Source organism: Lutra lutra, chromosome 8 (assembly GCF_902655055.1).
Source record: "Lutra lutra chromosome 8, mLutLut1.2, whole genome shotgun sequence".
NCBI lineage: Eukaryota > Metazoa > Chordata > Mammalia > Carnivora > Mustelidae > Lutra > Lutra lutra.
Genome location: NC_062285.1, coordinates 20640712 through 20665623, shown reverse-complemented (window position 1 = coordinate 20665623; position 24912 = coordinate 20640712). Strand labels below are relative to the sequence as shown.

General features: G+C 35.9%; 1 protein-coding gene and 1 pseudogene across 3 annotated transcripts in view; one reads left to right on the top strand and one right to left on the bottom strand.

The window, feature by feature from the left end:
- MALRD1 (MAM and LDL receptor class A domain containing 1) overlaps positions 1 to 24912 on the top strand; it is a 763597-nt gene that overhangs the window by 248064 nt on the left and 490621 nt on the right. The window lies entirely within an intron of this gene.
- Positions 21994 to 22882, bottom strand: LOC125107505 (ribosome biogenesis protein NSA2 homolog; annotated as a pseudogene).

The following is a 24912-nucleotide window of genomic DNA, read 5'->3' as shown; positions in this document are numbered from 1 at the left end:
TTATCAAAAAAGATAGCTGATTAAAAAAAAAAAAAAAAAAGCTTTGTTTATATTTTGTTCTATTTTATGGGCTAAATAGCCAAAGGATAGAAGATGACATACTAAAGAACATAATATTATTTTTTCATGCATTAATGAATAGATCTCACTCCTTTGACTGACTCTAGTATTTATTTAAAAGGTACCTATGCAAAACCTTTCAATGCATTTATTAAAAGTATGCATAGTCTTATACATAATAGTTACTAACACCAATGTGCTTACCAATTCATAGATAATATAAATGTGTTGGCTAATGGAAAGAATTATTTCTACTTTAAATTGTTTTCTCTAGAGGCTTCAGGTGATTTATGTATCAGTAGTAAACTTTAAGTCAAGTAAAAATAAATTATGTCTATGGCTTATATCTAAAACCTACCTTTAATTTGCCTGTTTGAAAGAACAAGAGTTAAGTGAACGATATTGATGAAAATGGGGGGAAATGCCAGGTTTATAAGTAAATTGTGACATTTCAGTAGGTGTGTGTCTTCCCCGTGTCCTCTCTGATTACACAAAGCCACCAGGAAGGTCTGATAAATAAACAGGAGTGGCTTTCATATAATGAAGCATCTTCAAAATGAAAGCAGTACTAACTGTGTATTTATTGTGTGATCACGTTCAGTCCTCACAGTGAAGTTTTGGGGGGTGGTATAATTATCCCTGTTTTACATATGAGCAAATCAAAGTTCAGATGTTAACCAGCTTGCCTGTGACCCCACCGTTTAGTAAGCTTGAGAGCAGGAACCTTGAAATCCGGATCTCACCTATGCTAAAGTCTGTGCTCTTAAATGCAGCCCTCCATCTTCTCATACATCTCTCTCGCTTAAAAACTAAGCATTTTCAAGATTTATGACATGATTTGATTGCAGTTTTATGCCACAGGAGATGGGAAGAGAGAAAAAACGGTAGTCTATAAATAGTTCTCAAGAAAGAGCAGAGAAGATGAGAGAAGTGTTAGTGATGGCGACCTGGAGAGAAAGCAGTCATCAGGAAATGTCCAGTGCCCCAAACCGTTCTTGCCTGCCTTCTTTCCTAATGTCCCGACCCCAGAATCTGTGGATATGAGCCAATCAAGGTGATCTCATTCTGCTTTGCTGAGGATTTTTTAGTTCTGCGCTTCTCAAGCATGCATCAGAATCGCCTGGAGAGCTTGTTAAAACACAGGCATCTTGGGCTCACTCTAGAATTTTTGATTAAGTGGGTCTGGGGTAGACCCTAAGAATTTACATTTTTAACAAGTTCCCTGGTGACATGGTTTCCTGCTAGTCTGGAAACCACACTCTGTGGTCTCATTTGTTTAGTCGAGATCCGATGGTTCAAATTGGCAGCTCTTAGAATTACCTGGAGACACAGTTAAAAGCTACCGATATCCAAGTGTCATACAGGTAACTTGAAACACCAGCTCCAGAGACAGTTTCCTGCCCCAATTCTCATACAGGAGTGGGCTTCTGATAACTTTTCACCATTATCAACATCCTACTGCATTGAGAAGTGTAGCCCATCAACAGTGTGTGTGTGTAGCCCATCTACAGTTCTGCCACTGTAGAAATTCAGTGATGCCAAAGGGGTAATGAAGGTGCTTTGGTTTTGTGCTCCTTTGAGGCTCTGAATAGTATCACTGTTCATGCTTCCCTGTTTATATCGGCTCATAGAAAGCTCTGAATCAGGTATTTAATCTCATGTTAGTGATTCTGTGAAACATACAGAATGCATTTTGTGATCTAGTTTTATTGGTGACACCATAGATAGTGTTTCAACCCATATTTTATATACGTTTGTGTGTCTTTAAGTTTATGATATTATACTTTATCGTATGTATTTTAATAGCATTATATTTTGATAACAAGGTTAGATTTTAAAAGTAATAAAAATTAAATTAAGGAAGTGCAAGTAATAATGCTCTCAGAAGTATACTTGTTCTGTGAACTTTGTTTTAATTGGGATACTTTATTATTTACTGATAATTGTTTTCACTTTTATGAAGTAATTTCATTTTCCTCATTATTTGGGCATAAAATAATTAAAAAGAGTTCTTAAAACTCTACCATTGTAAGAGTCAAAGAGAGTACATATAGATGATTTCTTTAGGCAACTTAAAATGGGGTATTTTTGTTTGTGGCATAAAAATACAATACAGTAATGCAATTTCTGGGATAATAAGGCTTGGGTTCAGATTTTAGATTTTAAACACTGTATCATCATTGCTATTTCTCAGAATTGTCTCTATGTATCTAGTCAAATTTTTATAAGAATGTGGTCACTACATAGACTGCTTCATAAATATGAAAACTGTAACATGATATTCTCTAAGATACATTACTTGTGAAGGCATGTTAAAATTTAAGAGAGATTTTTGTGCACGAGTTATGTGGAATGTTTTATGCTAGCAACAAAAGAAGATGCAAGAATCTTAAAATTTAGGAGTACAGATAAGACAGATTTTAAAAATTAGGTATCATTTAAAACAGAATTTAAAGGCCATAAAGAAGGTACCGTGTTGGATTGTGCACAAGGAAGAAAAGTCTGATGAAAAAGGTAATGTTTGAGCTGCCCGGAATTTCATCAAGCAGAGGTAAAGTTGTGGTTATAGCCATTATGGAGGAATGATAAACTTTCGTTTTATTACATACAGACTTAATAATTCGGAGCAAATGGTTGGCAGGGAAATGTTTGATTCCCAGATTCAGTGTCATGGTGACTGGAAGGGTGTTGGTACCAGAATGAGAAATAAAGGTTTCATGAGGAGATGATTTGCAAATCACCAGTTAAAGACAAGAAAGAAAAACGATATTGGGGAGGGAACATTCCACTGTCTTAAGAAACATAAACCCTCGAGAGTTTGTGCATGTTCTCTGTGATTATTGGATTACTAGAAATAATCAATGCCAAAAGGGTAAAGCAATCACTGGGGTGTAAGAGAAGAACATGATTGCAGAGACTCTTCTTTTAGTGCAGAGCTAAAAAAGGGAAAGAAAAATATACATGTATGGGCCATATATGTTCTAATTCCACTGATTTGAAGTGTCCAGAATGGGCACATCTGTTGAGACAATAGTAAGTACATGGTTACCCAGGCTGGCGGGGTGTGGAATGTACAGTGACCGCTAATGGATAGGAAGTCACTTTTTGGGGTGATGAACGTATTGTAGAACAGTGTTAATGGATTCACAACTCGGTGATATTAAAATCTCTGAATTATGTGCTTTATAAATGTGAACTTTATGGTATATGAATTATATCTCAATAAGATTGTTGTAAAAAATAAGTAGGAAAGGGGTAAATTTATTTTAGACTCCTGTATTCCGTAGGTGAGAAGTGAATTTTTTAACACATAATTAAATTGAGAACGTTCTATCTCTAAAAGGAGGTTAAAATTAAAAGATAATAGAGTGGAGCAGAAAGTGTAATAAAAAAATCTTGACTAACTCAGTAGAAGGATGGAAGGAGGAACAAGAAATTAAAAATGTTGGAACACAGGAAAAACTGGTATGAAGGTACATCAAATTATACAGTTGTAATATTTAAGTTAAATATGTGTGGACTAAATACTAAAGTCAGAGACTGGATAAAAGGGAACACAAAACAAAACCCAGCTCTGTGGTGCTTACAAGACAAGCACTGTAAATGAAAAAGATTTAGCAAGTTTGAAAATAGTATGATAAAAAAAAAAAAAAAACTTAAGCCAACAAAATAAAAAAAAAATAATAAATTTATGTCATTAAGAGACCAAAACAAGAAAGGCAGTTTGACAGTGCTAACATTGGAGAAAATAGACATTTGGTCAAAAATGCTACCAGAGACTGAAGACCATTTAAGGGGCACCTGGGTGGCTCAGTCAGTAAGCATCTGCCTTCAGCTCAGGTCATGATCTCTGGGTCCTGGGATTGAGCCCCATTTTAGGCTCCTACTCTGTAGGGAGTCTGCTTCTTCCCTTCTTCCTCTGTCCCTTCCCCCTTTCCTGCTCACAATCTCTCTCTCTCTCTCTCAAATAAAATAAGTAAAATCCTTAGGAAAAAAAAAAGACTGTTTTATAATGAGAAGATTGTTATTACACTAAACTTAGATTGCCATTCTAAATAGGTGTCTTTTATAATATATCTTTAAAAATATAACTACAAATTTGCAGAATGACCAGAAGACAGAGATATAAATACACAAATCATAATTAAAATGGGAGATTTTGATACACCTCTCTCAGAAAGATACTAAACAGAAAAATCAGTGAGCATGTAGAGGTATGCTGTACAATTGGTTAACTTGAACTAATTCATGTGTCTAGAACACTGTATTCAGGCTGTCCAGTAGAAACATAAGGCAAACCATGTGTAACTTAAAAATTTTCCAGAAGTTATACAAAAAGAAAAATAGATGAGATTATTTAAATAGATGAGATTATTTCTGGTATATTTCTCTACCCAATATATGCAGACTTCATTTCAACATGTAATAAATATAAAATTGAGATATTTATGTTCTTTTTTATAATCAGTTTTCAATACCCAGTGTGAACTTTACATTTCACATTGCAATTTGAACTCTAAGTTTCTATTGGGAAGAGTTGTTTTCGGTGTAGAATTAATAAACTTCACAGTTGAAAAAGTAAATTCAGGTACTCAAGTTATTCCAAATATACTTGAGTTCAAGATCAAAATATTATTTTCCTCTTATGTTGTCATCATATTGAGAAACTGGCTCATTGTGTTTACAGCAATTAACCACTCTGATATTAAAGAAACAGCATATCCGTTTCAAAACTTCTTCCGTGCAAGTGAAATAAAGTCTCTAAGTCTTTGTATTATTAACATCTGAATCAAAGATGTACATCAGGAATTGAAAGACAACTTTTTTTTAAGTTTTTATTCTAATTCCTACTAACATGCAGTGTTACATCAGTTTCAGGTGTATAATGTAGTTCTCCTTAATTTCCATCACCTGTTTCACCCATCCACGGGGCGGGGGGGGGGGGGGGGGGTGGGGTGGGGTGGGGTGGGAGGGTGGGGCGGCTGCCAGCTCCCAACCATCATTTCTTTGTAATTAAGAGTCCATCTCTTGGTTTCTCTCTCCCCCCCACCTTTGCTTTTTCGTTTTGTCTCTTAAATTCCACATATGAGTGAAATCATATGGTATTTATCTTTCTCTGATTTATTTCACTTGGCCTTAGATGCTAAAGCTTCATCCATGCCATTGCAAATGGCAAGATTGCATTCCTTTTTCCTTTTTATGGCTGAGCAATATTCCCTTTGTGTGTGTGTGTGTGTGTGTGTGTGTGTGTGTGTGTGTGACTTTTTTTCCCCACACCAAGTTCTTCTTTTATTTCTCCTATATTGATATTATTGACAGATTACAAGATGAACAAATCTTAAGTGAACAGCTCTTGAATTTTTACACACCCATGTACCCAAGTAATCACACCTAGATCCAGACATAGAACATTCCCAGTGCCCAGAACTCACTCAGGCCCTCCCCAGTCAGACCCCACACCAGAGAGTTCACATGGTTTTGATGTCCATTGCCCTGGGACCCTTTCCCTATTCTGAAACTTGGTGCACTGAGAACCGCCCAGTGTGCTCTCTGGGTCTGGTGTCACTGCACATCTGTGTGGCTGTGTGTCATGACAGGCTGTTTCATTTCTTTATCCATTCCTCAATCAGTGGACACGTGGGCTGCCTTCATATTTTGGCTATTGTAAAAGAATCCTACTGTATACATAGAGGTGCACGTATCCCTTTGAATTAGTGTTTTTGTATTCTTTGGGTAAATACCTAGTAGTGCCATGGCTGGATCATAGGGTAGTTCTATTTTTAACTCTTTGAGGAAACTATATACTGTTTTCCACAGTGGCTGCACCAGTTTGAATTCCCACCAACAGTGCAAGGTTCCCCTTTCTCCACACTCTTGCCAACACCTGTTGCTTCTTGTGTTGTTGATTTTAGCCTTTTTTGACAGGTGTGAGTTGCTATCTCATTGTAGTTTTGATTTGCATTTCTCTGATGGCAAGTGATGTTGAATATCTTTTCATGTGTCTTTTGGCCATCTGGATGTCTTTGTAGAAATGTCTGTTCATGTCTTGGCCATTTTTAAATTGGGTTTTTTGTTTTTTGGGTGTTGTGTCTTTTAAGTTCTTTATATATTTTAGGTACTAATCCTTTATAGGATATGCCATTTGCAAATATTTTCTCCAGTTCTGTATGTTGCCTTTTAGTTTTGTTGATTATTCCCCTCACTGTGCAGAAGCTTTTTGTCCCAATAGTTCATTTTTGTTTTTTGTTTCTTTTGCCTCAGGAAACAAATCTAGAAAACAGTTGATATGACTGATGTAAGAGAGGTTATTGCCTGTGTTCTCTTCTAGGATTTTATGGTTTCAGGTCTCACATTTAGGTCTTTACTCCATTTTGGATTTATTTTTGTGTATGGTGTAAGAAAATTCTAATTTCTTTTGTGTGTTGCTATCCAGTTTTCCCAACATCACTTTTTTTTTTTAAAGATTTTATTTATTTATTTGACAGAGAGAGATCACAAGTAGGGATAGAGGCAGGCAGGGGGTGGGGGAAGCAGGCTCCCTCCCACTGAGCCACCCCCAACGTCATTTTTTGAGGAGAGTGTCCTTTTCCTATTGGATATTCTTTCTTGATTTGTTGAAGATTAATTGAGCCAATAGTTATGGGTTTACTTCTGGTTTTTTTATTCTGTTCCTTAGATCTCTGTGTCTGTGTTTTTTTGTTTGTTTGTTTGCCAATACCATACTATCTTGATCATGGCAGACTTGAAGTCTGGAATTGTGTTGCCTCTAGCTTTGCTTTTCTTTTTCAAGATTGCTTAGGCTATTTGGGGTCTTTTTTGACTTCATACAGATTTAAGATTATTTGTTCTAGCTCCTTAAAAATTGCTGGTTGGGGGCATCTGGGTGACTCAGTGGGTTAAGCCTCTGCCTTGGGCTCAGGTCATGATCTCAGGGTCCTGGGATTTTAGCTTGCATTGGGGTCCTCTGCTCAGTGGGGATCCTGCTTCCCCTTCTCTCTCTGCCTGCTTGTGATCTCTCTCTGTCAAATAAATAAATAAAATCTTTAATAAAATGCTGGTTGTATTTTGATAGGGATTGCATTAAATATGTAGATAGCTTTGGGTACTATAGACAATACAGTATTTAATGATATTTATTCTTATAATCCATGAACATGGAATGTCTTTTTATTTGTGTAATCTTTGAATTATTTCATTATTATTTTCTACTTTTCACAGTATAGGTCTTTTACCTCTTTGGTTAGGTTTATTCCTAGGTATCTTATTTTGGGTGCAACTGTACATGGGATTTATTCCTCAGTTTCTCTTTCTGCTTCTTTATTGGTGTATAGAAATACAACAGTTCTGTACATTGATTTTGTAGCCCGTGACTTTATTCAGTTTATCAGTTCTAGCAGTTTTTTCATGTAGTCTTTCAGATTTTCTATATATAGTATCATGTCATCTGCAAGTAGTGAGTTTTACTTCTTTCTTACTTTTATTTCTTTATGTTGTCTGATGGCTGTGGCTAGGACTTCCAATACTATGTTGAATAAAAGTGAGAGTAGACATCCTTGTCTTGTTCCTGACCTTAGAAGCTCTCAATTTTTCCCTATTAAGGCTGGTGCTAGCTGTGTTTTTCATATATGGCCTTTATTATGTTGAGCTATGTTACCTCTAAACCTACTTTGTTGAAGTTATTTATCATGAATAGATGTTGTACTTTGTCAAATGCTTTTTCTGCATCTATTGGAATGATCATGTAGTTCTTATCTTTTGTTGGTGTGATTTATCACATTGATTGATTTGTGAATATTGAACCACCCTTGCAATCCAGGAATAAACCCCACTAATCATGGTGATTTTTTTTTAAATGTATTGTTGGATTTGGTTTGCTAGTATTTTATTGAGGATTTTTTGCATTCATGTTCATCAGGGATATTGGCCTATAGTTCTCTTTTTTAGTGGTGTCTTTATCATACAGTCTTGGTATCAGAATAATGCTGGGCTCATAGAATGAATTTGGAAATTGTCTGTACTTTTCTATTTTCAGAATAGTTTGAGGAGAACAGGTAGTAATTCTTCTTTATGTGTTTGGTAGAATTCCTCTGTGAAGCCACCTGGTCTTAGACTTGTGTTTATTGAGACTCTTTTGATTATTGATTCAACTTCTTTTCTGATTATTAGTCTGTTCAAATTTTCTATTTCTTCCTGTTTCAGTTTTGATAGTTGACATGATTCTGGGAGTTTATCCATTTCTTCTAGGTTGTCCAATTTGTTGGCATAGAGTTTTTCATAATATTATCTGATAATTGTATTTTTGTGGTGCTATTTCTCCTCTCTCATTTTTGATTTTTTAAGTCCTTTCTCTTTTTTTTCTTGTAAGTCTGGGTAGAAGTATAAGAATTTTATTGCTTTTTTTTCAAAGAACCATCTCCTGATTTCATTGACCTGTTTTTTTGTTTGTTTGTTTTTTTAGTTTCTATATCACTTCTATCTGCTGTAACCTTTATTACTTTTTTTTTTTTTTTTTACGGGTTTTAGGTTTTGTTTATTGTTCTCTTTCTAGCTCCTGTAAAGTTAGGTTGTTTATTTGAGGTTTTGGTTGCTTCTTGAGTTAGGCCCATACTGCTGTGAACTTCTTTCTTAGAATCACTTTTGCTGTATCCCAAAGGTTTTGGACCATTATGTTCTCATATTCAGTTGTTTTTATGTACTTTTTTATTTCTTCGTTGATTTACAGGTTACCTAATCAATGTATAATAACATGTTATTTAACCTCCGTGTATTTATGCTCTTTCTAGATTTTTTTCTTATAGTTGACTTCTAGTTTCATAGTGTTGTGGTTTTGTTTTGTTTTTTTTTTTAATCTCTTCTGTCACCCTGTATATTTTGATGGGAGTGTTTAGTCCATTTATATTCAAAGTAATTAGATAGGCATGTATTGTTGCCATCTTATATTATTAATTTTATTTCCTTTTTCATGAGTTTCTTTACAGATTTTTTACAGAAATACTCATTTTTACTGCTTTTTTGTTTCCTACCTTTATACTAAAACTTTCGATCTCTCCTTTCCACTCAAAGAGTTCCCATTAATATTTCTTCCAGGTCTGGTTTACTGGTTACAAACTCCTTTAGTTTTTGTTTGGGGAAACTCTTTTTCTTTCTATTCTGAATGATAGCCTTGTTGCAGAGTGTTCTTGGCTACAGATTTTTCCCATTCTAAACTTTGATTATATCATGGCACTTTGGCTTGCAGCGTTTCTGGCGAAAAATCTCCTACTAGCCTCAAGGCATTTTCGCTTGGAGGTTGCTGACTACTTTTGCTGCTTTTAAGAATTTTTTTTTTCTTCTTTATCATTATATTTTGCAGGTTGATTCCATTATGTCTTTGTTTGGCCTTTTATTGATTCTGATGGGAGTTCTTTGTGCCTTCTGGATCTGGATGTCTGTTTCCTCCTCCATATTAAGGAAGTTTTCAGCTATTATTTCTTTAAATAAATTCTCTGCCTCCTTTTCTCTTTCTTCTTCTTCTCAGACTCCTATAATATGAATGTAATTATGTTTGATGGTGTCCCTGAGTTCCCTAAGTCTCATCTCATTTGGTGTAATTCTTCTTTCTCTCTTTTGTTTAGCCTGATTACTTTCCATTATTCTGCTCTCTAGGTCCCCCATTCATTCTTCTGCTTCTTTAATCCTCCTACTCATTTCATCAAACGTGTTTCTCATTTTATTTCTCGAGCCTTTTAATCTCCACTGTTATTCCTCATCTCTGTGTTAAGGGTTGAACTCATGTCTTCCACTGTTTTCCCAAGCCCAGTGAGTCTCCTTGTGATCATTGCTTTGAATTTTCTATCAAGCATGTTACTTATATCTGCTTTTCTTAGATCTCTGGCCTTAGCTTTGTCCTGTTCTTTCATTTGGGATGAATATCTTTTTTAAAAAAAAATCATTATTTTTTAAAATTTAAATTCAGTTAGTGCAGGGATAAATTTCTGTCTTCTCACATTGTCTGCCTCTTTGTGTCTGTTTCTGTGTGTCAAGTCAGTCAGCTATGTCTTCTGCTCTTGGAAGCAGTGACTTTATGAAGAGGAGATCCCAGAGTGCCCTGCAGTGCAGTGTCCCCTGTCACCAGAAACTGGTTCTTCAGGAGAGTATCCTATATGTGATGCTTATGTCCTGCTATTATGTCTGAGTCACTTTTCCTTTTTTCCTCACTGACTCTCTGCCTTTGGGCTCTTTTTGCTCTTTGTAGTGTTAGTGGGACACAGGCCAGCCAGCTCTGGTGGGGGTTGTCTGCTGTGGACCTTGGGGTTTGGTGGCAATGTTAGCAAAATTTGCATAGGGCCTGTGTTTTATGCTGGATCCCAGTGTGCTGTGGTGGCTGGGGGCTGCAAGCAGGGGTGACTGTGGGTGCGAACCTGGGCTCAGCATGCATTGATGATTAGGCATTGCTGGGCTTGGTTTGTGAAAGTGACTGGCGGCATGCAGCGGGGTTTTGTTTGGAAGCTGGGTAGAGCTCATGGAGGCAGCTGTGCTCCAGGTGGCTGGTTGTGCTGTGCAGGCAGCTTTAACAAAATTTGCTCTGAGACTACAAGTGTCTATGCAGCCCACATTCCTGAAGATGTCTCTGTTTATGCTGAGGGCCAGGGGAGGAAAATGGTTTTCAAGGATGTCCCCCAACATGGTCCAAAATCAATATGAATAGATATGTCTCTCATTTACCCCTATTATTGTATAGACGGCCTTTAAATTTGCCTCTCCACACAGGCTGGTGTCTATTTAAGGGCTGCAACTTAATATTCCTTGTCCTCTTGGCTCACCCATTGCTGAGTCAGGTGACCTTCAAAGCTCCAGGTTCCAAGTCCCATTGATTTTACAAACTTCAAGAATTCATCCTCTCTGGTTTTTAAAGCCACCTGTTATGAGGATTAGTCTTCCCCACGTGAGTGCGCCCTCTGGTGCAAGGACCCATTTCTCTGCCCTCTCTGCTTTTGCAGCTTCCTCCCTGCTTCAGGCAGCCTTCCTCTGCCTTTCTGACCTTCTGAACCTTTCAGATGCAGCTGCTTCTCTTCATTTAGTTGTGGAGTTTGTTCAGTTAATCTTAGGGTCATTCTCTGGTTTATTGACTTGGATGCAGATGGTATTCAGTTGTAAACGTGAGGCAGGGTGAACTCAGGGTCCTGAAAAGCAACTTTAAATTCATCAATATCAACAAAGCATTCTTGAAATTCTTTTTGTAGATTTGTAGACCACATATATAATGCTACTAGTTATATCTAAATTGAGCTACATGTTGATTTATGTTAGAAAACATGTAATATCATTACTATCAATTTGTACTATGAAAACCTTCAATTTCAATATGAATTCTTGTACTTGCCACCTTTGTGATCTGGGTTACAGTGTCATAAGTGAGCTTTTTTCTTTCTTGAAGTTTTAGGTTTAGTTTATCTGTATGCGGTGTGATGTTGATATAGGTGAGAAAATGTAAATCACACTGCCAGTTTTTTTTTGGTTATTGAGAATTTGGTAAACATCCCTTTTGTTTCAAAGAAATCTTGAATGGGAGTTAGTAATAGTAAATTTTTATGGAATGCTTCCATTATTCAGCCAACAAATTCTGACAAAGAATGTATATCATTAAATTCATTACCTTCTACCTCCTTCAGTGGTTCCATAATCTTAACGTGATTCATAGCATTAGTTTGTAAATACTGAACAACTTTAACAATAAAAATCCATGAAACTTCATGTAGAGTCTGACATAGTACTATATGGATATACTATAGAGAATTCCACATATAAGTTTCAGTTTAAGGACATAAATATGGCCAAATATAAATGTGATCAGACCTATAAGTGGATACATTTTGGTAACAAATACTTTTTTTCTTTTATAAGATGCAGGGTGAGTAAGAGCATTGAGTGAGCAGAGAAAACAAGAGGTGTTATAAATCATGATGTATTGGTGACTATTGTTCTTTGGAGGTTCTAATTAGAAAGTCAAAATCACCACATTAGAAAAAGCCCATGTTCTACTCTCATTGCCATGTGTCCTCTAAAAATAAATGTACACTGCATACATCTCCTCTGTTAGATGAAATCCAGTTGGCAAGCGAAAACAAAAGAAATTTTGTTTCCTTTACAATTATATAACAATTGTTAAATTTAGAATTATGGTAATGGGAAGACCTTAAATCCTATCATTTCCAATTTATTTGTCTTTCCTAATTCTCATTTCAATATAAGCTTAAAACCCAGATTATAAAGTGTAATACCATTCTTTTAATGTTCTAAAACTAAATCGTACGCCATCCATTGTAAGTCTCTTGCATTTCTTTCTTAGTTTAGCTGTACTTGATTTATAATATTCCAAAAGCAAAATAATTTTTTTCTGAAGATTGAATTGCATCTTTTTTTTTCCCTCTGAATTTGGAAATTTACATTCACTGAACTCTTTTGTTCCAAACGCTGTATTAAAAGCTAAGGTACCTGAGACAGAAAAAAAGATACCTCTTTACCTTTAAAGGGCTCACAGTGTAATAGGAAAAATGGATTCTATGCTGGTTTTTACTGCCAGATATGCAGTTGGCCTCTCTGATGTCATGGTGAACTCATCCTGGACATGGGCAGGGCCGGTGAGGCACCCGAGACCAGCAAAAATGAAGCCATTATCATCATCTCTAAACTCAAAGGGACAAAGGAAGGAGACTGGGTTGTACAAACACAGGAAAAGCTGGAGCTGCAGAAGAGGCATTGCCCCCAAAGGGAAAAACCCTTAAAAGAGCACAGCTCTCTATCAGAACCTTGGTGATGCAGAGAGCATGGGGTTATGGATATAAGTACCCTGGATGATTTTTCCTCCCACCCTCCAGTCTCTTGCTAGTGTCTTATATTAGTCAAATTGATCTGGGAGTCAGAAGCTCACAGATCCTGCTTTCATTGAATAATTACCTAACCTTTGAAACTTGAGTTGAAAGTCAGCTCTCCTAGGAAACTTTTCCTGGTTCCTCTCCCTAGTCTGATTCAAATATTTCTTCTGTGGGTGTTATTTCTATTACAGCATATGTCCCAGAATACCATCCATATTAACTTACTTGTCTGCCTCCTTCATAATACTGTGAAGATCTCAAAGGAAAAGGTGTTGACGAATTTGACTGTTGTCGTCAACAGCTAGCATAGGGCTTATCTCAAATCAGGTGGCTAGGTGGAAAGGGATACCATCAATGATGAAAAGTCAACAAAAATGAAACATTTAATATTTGGGCCGAAGGAGAAGAGTCCTTAAAAAGGAGAGCTGAAGGCAAAGCCAAAGGAGATCGGTGACAATAATAAAATCTTGAGGATAAAAATATTTTTCTCTTTTCTAAGCTGCTATAGATAGAATTGTAGTGCTTTTATGAATTATTTCCTTCTGTGTTATATTCTTAACTCACATGCACAAGTACATTACTTTTATTCACTTTGGATATATTTAACATGAGTTGTATAAAGTTTCTCATAAAAAAAAAGGGAAAAATGTCTTGAACTAGAATTTCTTTGGGGAAATCACTAGGTTTAAAATTAAATTTTCTCCTATTCTCTTTAGAGATCTAAATTTCCTGCTAGGGATTACTTCTCAGTCTCTTTCAAATTAAATACAAAGTTTTCTAACCAAACACAGTCATACTGTTGGCTAGGACATCATGAACTCAAAATAGTACTCTGGGAAAGCTTTTATCAACTTAACTAGAAAATGTAGATTTTAAAAATTATATTTATCTTATTCCTAAATTATTTTAAATTCTTAAATTCAGTGCTTTAATTTTTTATCAACAAAACTTCTGGAACATCTGCATATGAACACCTAGTAGTTCTAGTCAGTAGAATCAGCCTATTTCAAAGCCCTGTCTAAAATGAAAGGGCATGATAAGCTTTTTAGGAGATGGAAATATCAGGTTCTAAGGTGTCCTGTACTAGACTTATTCAGTGTTCATGTTCAAATCAAGAAAGAATTCCCTTTTAACAGTACTTAACTGCTGTAGCTTGCTATCATTTGCATTTCATTGATAGTGTTGCCTTCGTGAGCTTCCGTTGTAACATTCTGTACTCCTATCATTAGAAAAACGGAATGTGGGGCGCCTGGGTGGCTCAGTGGGTTAAGCCGCTGCCTTCGGCTCAGGTCATGATCCCAGGTCCTGGGTTCGAGCCCCACATGGGGCTTTCTGCTCGGCAGGGAGCCTGCTTCCTCCTCTCTCTCTGCCTGCCTCTCTGCTTACTTGTGATTTCTCTCTGTCAAATAAATAAAATCTTAAAAAAAAAAAAAAAACCGGAATGAGCTGTCAAATGCTGTGGTGGTGTTTGTTTACATTTGAAAGATCTACATCTTTTACATATTCAGTATTTAGATTGGCCTTTCCATTACAAACCAGTGATGCTATAAATAACTGATAATGGCAATTGTTGATGAGGGGTGCTGTAGAATAATGCAAAGGTCAAAGTATGATAATTCAACGATCATCCTTAACAAAGCGTACAAGGCATTAAAAGACTGCTACTGAACTCTGGTGGCAAAGCACAGGGAAGGAACTGCACGACAGGAATCCCCTCAAGTAAACGTGACTGTGAGGAGGTTAAGAACAAGAACCAAATTGTCTTTTCACGGCGAATGTCTAAATCCGAGGGTCAGCTTTTTGTGGATGATGCAGGAGAATAGATTTATGTACCACAGCTGTGAGCTGTCCATGCTCTATTACTAATTTAATCTCTGGTTAAGTGTAGCGCAGCTTTTTTTAAAAAAACATGGTACAGAAGAAGTGTTTCGGGTCTGTTCGTTCGACAGCATTGCTTTTAACCTCTTGCAAGGTCTTTCCAGTTGTGAATATTCCAATAAAGGAATCATTTACATTTTGAGCATATGATACTTTTTTGTTTTCCAGACCCTGGTAATATTGAAGGAGTAAGAATCTGACCAGAAACCTTGCTTCATTTGCATATATGTGATTTTCATTTACATCTGACCAGCCTATTACCTGCTAACAGGCTGCTTGTACTTACTTTTATTCCCCTACATTAGCAGGCTTATGCTGATTTTAGATTATAGACTAAGGAAAACTGCCTTTTACAGGAAAGTATCTTTACACAGTTGTCTCTCTATTACAGATACTACTTTTTTGAGACAGAGTGCTATATTTCTGCTCCCTTCAGTTTCTCCTTTGACTTTCGGTTCCTATATTCTTACAACTAAATTAACTGGCCAATAACTAGGCAAGGAGGCTTAAATACAGCTGTGCTTCTCAGTCATTGTCATGTCATTGCACCTGTAGGAAACTATAATATAAGTAATACTCTGGGTAAATTACAGGAGATTTGAGGGGGTATTTATATATATAATGATAAGATTAAAAAGTCCATGTTTTTTAATGGAATAATGGTAAGAGAAAGGGAAACTTTGGAAGATACTAAACATTGGATTTCAATAGAGCTAATGATTTTTTAAAAATAATAAAACCTTAAATTTGTATTGTGCTAATTTTTTTCTTTAAGATTTTATTTATTTATTTGAGAGAGAGACAGTGAGAGAGCACATGAGAGGTGAGAAGTCAGAGGGAGAAGCAGACTCCCCGTGGAGCTGGGAGCCCCATGCGGGACTTAATCCTGGGACTCTGGGTTGGTGACCTGAGCTGAAGGCAGTTGCTTAACCAACTGAGCTACCCAGGTGCCCCAATCGTGCTAAATTTTTATTTCTTATTGTGATAAAATGTATATCACATGACATTTTATATATATAACAGGTGTTCCTTGTTGATAACACTTATTTTTGATAACCATTTTATGCATGTAAAGTGGTTTTATGGTTTTGATTTTGCATTTCTCTAAGGATACTGACATTGCCCATCTTTTTATTGTTTGTTGGTAATTTGCATGTCTGTTCAAGTCCTTTGTCCATCTTGAATTGGGTTTTTAGTTTTTTGTTGTTGAGTTATAGGAGTTCTTTATATAGTCTGGATTTTAATCTCTTATCAGAATATGATTTGCAAATATTTTTCTCAAATTCTGTGGGTTTACTTTTCATTTTGTTGGTAGGGTCCATTGATGCACAAAAGTATCAATTTTGATGTAGTCCAATGTGTTTATTTTTTGTTGTTGTTGTCTTTGCTTTTGGTGTCATCTCCAAGAAATTGTTGCCAAATGCAGACACGGGGTCTTTCCCTTAAGTTTTCTCATGAGAGATTTATAGCTTTTACATTTAAGACTTTGATTTAGTTTGAGTTTATAAGCAAGGTAAATGTCCATTTTAGTTATTTTGCAGATGGATATCTAGTTTTCCCGGCCCCATTTATTGAGAAGACTGTCCTTTTCCCATTGACTAGTCTTGATACTCTTGTCAAAATTTGACCACATATGTGAGGGTTTATTTCTATACTCTTTTTTCTAGTCTATTGGTCTTTATGTCTGTCTTTATGACAGTGTTAATTCTGTTTTGCTTACCACATGTGTTGGTAAATTTTGATTTCAAGAAGTATAAATCCTCTAACTTTGTTCTTCTTTTTCAAGATTGTTCTGGTTGTTTCGGATCCCTTGAGATTCACATGAATTTTAGGATGGATTTATTTAGTTTTGTGGAAAAATAATTATTGGGATTTTGGTAACAATTGCATCAACTATGTAAGTTCCTTTGAGCATTACTGATATTTTCATAATATGAAGTCTTCTGATAAATGAACAGGGGATGTAATCTCAATTTGTCTTTAAATTCTTTCAGAAATATTTTATAGTTTTTCAGTGTACAAGTATTTTGCCTTTTTGGTTGAGTTTGTTACTAAACAGTTTATCCTTTCTCATGTGCTTATAAATGGAATAGGTTCTTTTTAGTGCTTTTGTGGATTATTCAACGTGAGTGTGAAAGCACAACTAGTTTTTGCATGCTGATTTGTATTCCACAATTTTGCTTAATTTCTTTATTCTATGAGGTTTGGTTTTGGTGGAAGCTTTCATGTTTCCTACATAGAAGATTGTATTGTCTGCAGAGGTCACTTTACTAGTTTTTCTTACAATTTGGGTGTCTTTTATTTCTTTTCCCTGCTTAATTCCTCTGTTTAAGAACTTCCAATAATATGTTAAATAGCAATAGTGAAAGCAGTCCTCCTTGTTTTGTTCCTCTGAGGAAAAGTTTTTAGTCTCTCACCACTGAGTCTGAAGTTAACTGTGGGCTTTTCATATTGGCCTTTATTATGTTAGGTAGTTTCCTTTTGTTCCTACTTTGTTGAGTATTTTTATTATGGAAGGGCATTGGGGTTTTTCAAGTGCTTTTTCTGCTTCAATTGAGATAATTATATAGTTATTTTCCTTCATTCTGTTGATGAGGTGGGTTACACTGATTGATTGTTGTATGTTAAACCATCCTTGCATTATAGGAATAAATCACAATTGGTCACGGTGTACAATTTTTTCTTTCCTGCTGCATTCTGCTTGCCAGTATTTTGATGAGCATTTTTACATATTTATCAGGGAATTGGTCAGTACAGTGTTTTATCTATATATATTTTAGTGTCTATATATATTTTAGTGCCTACATTTTTGTCTTTGTGTCTTTGTGTTTATCTTTGCTATCAGGGAAGTACTGGCCTTATAGAGTGAGTTAGGAAGTGTTCTCTTCAATTTTTTGAAGGAGTTTGTTGGCATATTTATTTATAGTCCTTTCCTGTGTTTTATATCTTGTGATTTTTTTTTTTTTGGTTGAAAATCAGACACTTGTAAAAATAACCACCTCTCTGAGTCTTTACCAAATTACAAGCCTATCAAAACAATGTTGTTACTTTTGCTTTGTTCTGTCTTATGCCTTTTAGTAGGATTAAGAGAAAAAGAGTCCACACACATATATACATTGCATATATAATTTAAAATATATAAGTAAGATATATAAAATTGCATATAGATATAATTTTTAAAAACATCATTTTAATCCATCTGAATTCCTAGCTTATGTTATTTCTTTAGGCTTTCTAAAGATATTCCTTCAGTTTTTGTGTTTTTTGTTTTTTTAGCATTTCTTGTGGTAAAGGTCTGCTGGCAAATGATTCCCCCTCATTTATCAATTTAAAACTTCTTTATTTCCCTTTCAGTTTTGAAAGACAGTTTCACTGGACTTAGAATTTTTGTTTGTTTTTATTCAACACTTTGAAAAGAAATTTCAATATTTTCAGTCATTTCAGGTATCTATTTTTATTCATATTGATGTTTGTCTTTATTAAATGATTCATTTTTCTTTGCTTACAAGATTTTCTCTTTATGTTTGGCTTATAACATTTTGGCTGTGGTATATCTATTATTAAGCTTTATAGATGCTTGCATTGTTTTCTAGCAAACTTAAGGTTTTCAGTCATTTATTTTTTTGAATATTCTATCTTTCCTGTTCTGGGATTCCATTTATATCAATATTGGACTGTTTTATATTGTGTAATAAGTTTCTAATGTGGTATTAATTTTTTTCAATCAATAGCCTTGTGATTCTTGAGTTGATAGCTTTACTGATATAAGGTTTATTCATTCCTTTTTGGCAATATCCAAACTATTGTTGAGCTCATGTATCCTTATGTTTTAATTTCGATTGCTGTACAATTCACTCTCTGAATTACTAGTAGTTTGGTGATTTAGAGTTCCCATTTTACTCTTGAGATTATCCATCTGTACATTCATTGATACTATAATGTTCTTCAATTTATTTGAATAATTTTCCTTTAGTTCATTGGATATATTTATGAAAGGTGGCATAAAAATCTTGGTCTGATATGTCCAACATCTTTACCCATTTGGTTATTTTTTAGTCCATAATGATCACACTACATTTTTTTCCTGCATGTCTAGAACTAAATGTTTTTTATGTCTAGAAATTTTTTATTGAAAACTGGATATTATTGATAATATATTTTAGTGACGCTGGATCCTGTCATGTTCGTATGAAGATTTTTGTTTCTTTTTTTTTTTTTTAAGATTTTATTTATTTATGTGAAAGACAGAGGTCACAAGCAGGCAGAGAGACAGGCAGAGGGAGAGGAAGGGAAGCAGGCTCCCCGCTGAGCAGGGAGCCCGACATGGGGCTCGATCCCAGGACCCTGGATCATGACCCGAGCAGAAGGCAGAGGCTTTAACCCACTGAGCCACCCAGGCGCCCCTGTTTCTTGTTTTAATAAGTGGTAAATTTATCTGGTTTCAAACTGTAAACTTTATCTCTTGCACCATATGCAACTACTCCTATCTCTGCTCTGTTTTTATGGCTTTCCACTGTTGCTTTTTTGTGCATTCCTTCTCTATTTTTCTGTGCTCTGTCAGTTTCAGGCTCTCTCTTCTGAAACTTTGTCTACCAGGACTTAAAAGCTTTGTGCCTCTTGCTGTTTGAATTATGTCTGGTTAAAAATTTACTGTTAGGAGAAACCTCAGCTTTGAAGATTGGGTCCACCCACCATTGGGTCCAAAAAAAGCTCTAGTTTTTGAGTATAGTTTTTTCTCTGATCTCTACCTGCATTTTCCCTTACTTCCTATTGTCTCTCCTATACCTGCGTAGCTTTATTGTTAGGATTTCTCCTCTAAAATTTCTTCCAAATTATGATCCCTGCTTCCTTTCACCAGTGAGGTTATAATTGTGTCATTTTCTGCAAACATAGCCAAAGGGTAAGGGAGATTGTTCGTTCTCTCAGATCAAAAAGCCACAAAAACACTGTTCTTTCCACTCTGCATTGCAGGTTTGTGTATTATGCTTTCCTCTGATTGTTTCTGCTTTGTAAATTTCCTAGTTTGTGTTTTTGAATTAACTTTATGTATTTTACACAATACTTAGGATTGTTATCTTTGGGGAGAGGGGGGACAGAACCATTTTAATCCCCACTACTACTGAAATTTCATCTATACAGCATTCCAAAATAAGTTTTGGCTGTATCTTATATTGATTTATGCTTACTATGAATTTCACAATCCTATAACATTATAAGTCCATTTCATAAATTTGGAGAAAATCATGACTCTAGTGAGCAGAATCCAATTTGCTAGTTGCATTACATGGAACTTTCAAAATTCCAATGAAGTTACAAGTAAAGTTTTGACTAAATATCCTTATAGGTCAGTGCTGGAAAGATTGAATTTTTTAAAAATCAGGTCAGTCTTAATAAATAAATGCATTTACCACAAACATGGCTGGATCTTATTGTTTCAGGAAATATTAAGAATTCTCTCTTATTTTTGCATGACATTGAAATCAATAAACTAATGGCTATATCATTTGTATAACATACTGAAATTTTTAATTTTCAAGTAATTTTGTGTCTTCTACCTTACTTCTATTTGTAATGCATCTGTGTGATATATTAAGCCCCTCTTTGTATCTGTATCTGTATCTATAGATTCTTCCCTTATGTGCAAGATGAACTCTGCTTCATTCTCTAGAATTAATGCCATTGTATTTGTTACAGTTGAGGGACTTAAATGACATACAAAAATACCTGTATTTTTATTTATTTATTTATTTATTTAAAGGTTTTATTTATTTATTTATTTATTTAACAGACAGAGATCACAAGTAGGCAGAGAGGCAGGCAGAGAGAGAGGAGGAAGCAGGCTCCCTGCTGAGCAGAGAGCCCGATGCGGGGCTCGATCTCAGGACCCTGAGATCATGACCTGAGCTGAAGGCAGAGGCTTTAACCCGCTGAGCCACCCAGGCACCCCCAAAATACCCATATTTTACATTAGAGTTTACTTTTGGTTTTATATATTCTATGGGTGTGATCAAACGTGTAATGGCAGCTATCCACCATTAATGGAGAGTACCTTAATTGTCCTAAAAATCCTCTGCTCGGCCTGTTCATTCTTCCACCTCTCCCTACCAAAGCCCTGGCAATTACTAACCTTTATTGTCTCCATAGTTTTACCTTTTCTAGAATATCACATAGTTGGCATTGTACATCATGTAGCTTTTTCCAGTTGGCTTTTTCAGTGAATAATATGCACTTAAGTTTCCTCCTTGCCATTTCATGGCTTCATAGTTCATTTCTTTTTAGTGCTGAATAATGTTCCATTGTTCGGTGTACCAAAGTTTATTTGCCTACAGAAGGACATTTGGTTGCTCCCAAGTTTTGGCAATTGTATATAAAGTTGCTATAAACATCCATGTGTGGGTTTCTGGAAATAAATTCTGGAAATAAATTGTCATCTCCTTTGGCTCAATAACAAGGAGCATAATTTCTGGATCATATGAATAAGAATATGTTCAGTTTTGTAAGGAATTATCAAACAGTCTTTTAAACTGGCTATACAGTTTTGCATTCCCACCATTAATGTATGAGAATTCCTGTTACTCTACATCCTTGCCAGCATTTGGTGTCGTTAGTTTCTGGATTTTGGCCATTTTAATAGGCATATAGTAACATCTCATTGTTCTATTTTATTTATTTAAGATTTTGTTTATTTGTCAGAGAGAGCACAAACCAGGGAGTGGCAGGCAGAGGGAGAAGCAGGCTCCTCACTGACCAAGGAGCCCTATGTGGGACTTGATCCCAGGACCCTGGGATCATGACCTGAGGCAAAAGCAGATGCAGAACCAACTGAGCCATCCAGGTGTCCCAACATCTCGTTGTTTTAATTTGCATTTCCCTGAACAACATCTGTATGGAGCATCTTTTGTTATGCTTAATTTTTTTTTCTCCTCCATATTTTCTTTGGTGAAGTGTCCATTCAGGTGTTTGCCTCATTTCTTTTTTTTTTCTTCTTTTTCCTGTCTTCTCTTTCTCTCTCTCTCTTTTTTAAACTGGGGTATTTTAATGCTTTTTACAATAGGATAAATAGTTTTCTTGATGACTGCAGATATGTTAGGCTCTTTGGTGGTATTCAGAACCACGACAGTAGTGGTCAGTAGTGGTGGTTTTCTCTGATTAGGTATGTAGTCTTCAGTAATTATAAGGAGTTATTTGTCTGAAACTGCTCTCAAACCAAGACTGCATTTATCCATCCATTGTTTTCAAGATTGTTGGTAACCTGGGCAATATTTTCTGCAAATAACCTTGCCTCCTTGTCTTCCAAGGTCCAAGTCACTCACGTTCATCTCAATGACAGTATCTTTGGTAGTAATACCCAAAGTGGTGTATAGTTGGGATGAGGGATTCTTTTTTACGCTAAGTATCGGCAGGCAAAAGGTGGCTTTCAGTTCGGGCTGTATTACATGGGCCTTTTTGAATCGTAAGTCCATTGGCCTAATGAATCTCTCATATTTGGATAGTTTTTGAGTAAAACCATCTCCAACAAAACAGACATTAGTAACCATACTATTCCATCATTCTTTCTCTTCCCTGTTCAGATAACTTTTAATATTTCCGTTTCTTCCTGGGCACAAACTTTGTGCAAAGGAACTTCCCATTTTCCCACTTTCTCGTTGCATTCTTGTTTAGTCATATTGGAAAGTACTGTAGCTCTGGACTGTTCCTCCCTGTCCAGCAGATACACAGGTACTGCTCCTTGTGGAGACCTTTCATCTTTCTTTCATTTGGTGTTTGTCTTTTCATGCAGCTTGGGCCTTTTTCGTTTGTATTTTCCTGGCATGGTGCTGTTTATGGTAGAGCTTAGCTTTCATCATTTTGCCTTCATTATTTTTTAAATTATTATTATATTTTATTAAGTTACATAGTCACCGTGTTCAATGATTCATTGTTTGCCTACAACACCCAGTGCTGCATGCAGTCCGTGCCCTCCTTAATACCCATCACCTGGCTCACCATCCCCGTGAGCGTTCTTGAGACTCTTGACCTTCATTCCCATGATGATCCATACAATAGCCATAGTGCTTCTAGGGCCACTCAGCATAATCATTTCGTGGCATGGTGACAACCATGAGGCTACTGGGGGCAGCTGCTGGGAAGCAAAAAAGCTCTCCATTTTTGGGTCTCACAGACCCACCAGCTGACCTGTGATGGACAGAGACAGTTCTCAAACCTGGCCCTTTTTTTAATCAGGTTATTTGTTTTCTTATTGTTGTGTATTAAGAATTTTTTGTATGTTTTATTTAACAGTCCTTATTAGATGTGGATGTTCCATTGAGCTTGAGAAGAATGTATATTCTGATGTTATTGGATAAAGTAGTTTATCGACGTCAGTTACATTCATCTGATTAGTGATGTTGAGTTCACCTTTGTGCTTACTGATCTTTTGCCCATGAAATGTGTCAATTTCTGATAGAGACGTGTTGAAGTCTCTAACTATGATAGCAAATTTATCTGTTTTTTTTTGTTTGTTTTTTACTTTTGTTTTTTGCTTTTTATTTTTTTAAAGATTTTATTTATTTATTTGACAGACAGAGATCACAAGCAGGCAGAAAGGCAGGCAGAGAGAGAGAGAGGAGGAAGCAGGCTCCCTGCTGAGCAGAGAGCCCGATGTGGGGCTTGATCCCAGGACCCTGGGATCATGACCTGAGCTGAAGGCAGAGGCTTTAACCCACTGAGCCACCCAGGCGCCCCTGTTTTTTGCTTTTTAAAATTCTGTTAGTTTTTGCCTCACATAGTTTGATATTCTGTTGTTAAGCTCATGGACATTAAGGATTATTATGTCTTCTTAGACTATTAACCTCTTTATCAATATGTAATACTATTCTTTATCCTGACAACTTCCTTTGCCTTGGAACCTGGAACAGATTTGTCTGAAACAAATGGAACTTTCATTCACAGTAACATGTGAATAAATTCTTGCATTAATAATTGTCATTTCTGATAAAGTATAATTTTAAAAATAATTTTTATTTTCGCAAAAAAATTTAAATTACTCTAATTTGTTTTGAAATCTAGGTCAAAAATTTTTATTAGAAGGTATTACTTATCTCTTGATCCTCCAAAACAGTTCATCAGTTGTTTTATTTGTTTTATTCATTCACTTGACAAATATTTAGTGCCAGACTTTTTTTTTGGGGGGGGGGGGTCAAATACATTAAGGATGTGTGAGTTATTAAAAAAAAAAAAAAAGGCATGGGGCGCCTGAGTGGCTCAGTGGGTTAAGCCTCTGCCTTTGGCTCAGGTCATGATCTCAGGGCACTGGGATCGAGTCCTGCATCGGGCTCTCTGCTCAGCAGGGAGCCTGCTTCCCCCCCTCTCTCTGCCTGCCTCTCTACCTGCCTCTCTGCCTACTTGTGATCTCCCCCTCTCTGTCAAATAAATAAAAAATAAATAAATAAAATCTTAAAAAAAAAAAAAAGGCATAATGGAGGACTGATGACAGAACTCCTAAAGAATTATTTACATCAAATCGGTGTGTATGTATATGTGGATGTAAATGGTACCCTGGAATTGCTCATTGAGTTTCTCAAATATATTTAACTAAGAATTCCAACCCATACCTCTCTCAGCCAACTTTCTCTCTTTTTTTTTTTTTAACTAGAGTGTAGTGCCTGTGTTCTACATAGTGTGTAATAGAAAATGAGATGTTGCAAAAAACAAGTGTTAAGAAATTCTCTAATCTTATAGTTACTTATTTTTCCACAGAGTGTTCATTTTGAGAAGAAAAATTAAGCTTGAATGTCTGTTTTCTAAGTATTCCTTTTGGATTAGCATCTGATTTGGCAACTTAGATACTATTTTAGCTGTTAGTGTAGGTAGTTTTGGGCAGTGGTTCTCAATACTCAGCATGTACCAGAATAAGCTGGAGAATTTGTTAAACAGACTGCTGAGCTCTACCCTGGGGGTTCTTGATTCAGTATGCCTGAGATAGGGCCCAAGATCTGGTGATTAAAGTGAATTTCCAGGTAATCCTAACGTGGCTGGTTCTGACATCACACTTAGAGGACAACTAGTTTAGAATATAAAACATGGGGAGAAGGATCTAAGTGTGGTCGTGATTTTAATACTCACCGAAGGAATTAGCACA